A 1841-nucleotide genomic window follows, 5' to 3' on the forward strand; every position below is an offset into this window, starting at 1 on the left:
GCCACAAAACAGATACAGTACAGAAATCAATCTACATACAAAGTGCGCTCAAGCAACGCACACATAGACACTGCTCACGGACACGATATCTCGGACCAGTTGGGACCAGTGCGAGCGCGAGTGCCGTGCGCTTGAGACACGCGTCTGTGAACTTTTTTGTGCAATAATGGAGAAACTAAAAAAAAGTTATTATAACTGTTCAGTGGACGGTTGTTTAAATTCAACATTAAACAGTGAATTGTCGTTTTTTAAGCTACCAGTGGTTTCAGAAAGGTAAGTAGGTATCTGCTTGTATTTAGATGGTTCGTTTTAACGTTAAACAGAAAAGTTATGTAGGTGGGTAAGCACCCCGCCCCGGCCACTACTAGATACGAGTACCACTACCACGATAGTTTTTTGTGCATAAATCATAGTTGACAACCCTAGAGCGACCGCCGAGCGTAGGTATGAAAAGTGAAGTACATACATGTGATTGACTTCTGTACTGTATCTGTTTTGTGACTAAGCGAAGACTGCTTAATGTAAGGATGTATTTTTATTTTTGTACCGCTGAGGCGTTTCCCCGCTTCGGGACGCTTGTAAGGGAACGATTTCTTTACACCTCGAAGCTCGCATTTCTGTCTGCCGGTGTATTAAAGTGATTGTTCTCTTGTGACGGTGAGGAACGTCAACGAATATGTATGATTACGAATGAAATGTTAAACATTTATAGGTAATTACGACAATTATGTGTATGAAATGAGATGATTTAATCCTAGTCTTTAAAGTTTCGAAGATTTAAGCTCGACGAGTTGTTTTTCTTAACTTGTATAGACGAACACTTTATCCCGTTACCACTAAAAGATCCAATGTAAAGGCTTCCTTCATCCAGCATATTAGAATAGGTATTTTATATATCTAAATGTGGCTGACGATTGTAATTATCATTATTATTTATTATTTCTGAAATCCAAGGATTGTGCTAGATATTATCTTTAATTATGTTTATTTACCACAAATTTACCAAGTTCAGTTGGTACCTAGTTCTTTGACATCAAATAGTCTGAAAGTGAGACTAGTTATGAACTATATTGCCATCAAATTACTATGTGTCGATTTATATCAAAATTGCCTTAGTTATATTGCTCTTTACTTTCTGGGGATTGGTCTATTTGGTACAAGAGAACTTATATCTCAAACATCACTCTGATTTAGGAGAAAAGTCAAATTATTCCTAAGGTTGCCTTTTTTCCGTTTTGCACATATGTATTTTAAATTTTTCATACATCTGTGAGTGGACTAGGACAAGTTTGATATGTATTGACCACAAGTATTGGCAAATATATTGACATAGAACACTAATAAGAATAACACTAGTAAATAATTAAGTAGTTTAAGTTGTGAGCCCGAAAGTGACCCATATACAGATGCCTTAGAGATGGTTAGTGACATTGTTAAGGGTGGTCGCACACTTGTTGGGTCACGAACCAGGCGAACATGTGTGCGAAACCCTAATCACAGCTGTTCTCTCAATCATAAATGAATAAACGTTGACAAGGACTGTATTATTTTTTGTTTATCCCTTTCTTTTTAAGTAGCTACGACCCTTAACAACAATTCACCATAAATTGTTTTTTTTTTCATTGAGCACGAAGACTTCCCTTCAATGTACCGTAACTACCGTAAGGTAAGGTTTCTGTGTTAAAATTAGCGACTTACCTTGTATAGATTACTTGAATCATTAGTATTAGTAACTGAAGCCTCTAAAATAGGGCAATTCTTTAAACTCTGCGTAATACATGGAATGTATCTACATTATAGCGAGCCGCAAAGTTGCATGGCCACTTTATAAATGGATTTAA

The sequence above is a fragment of the Cydia amplana genome, chromosome 12 (genome assembly GCF_948474715.1).
Source record: "Cydia amplana chromosome 12, ilCydAmpl1.1, whole genome shotgun sequence".
Classification (NCBI taxonomy): domain Eukaryota; kingdom Metazoa; phylum Arthropoda; class Insecta; order Lepidoptera; family Tortricidae; genus Cydia; species Cydia amplana.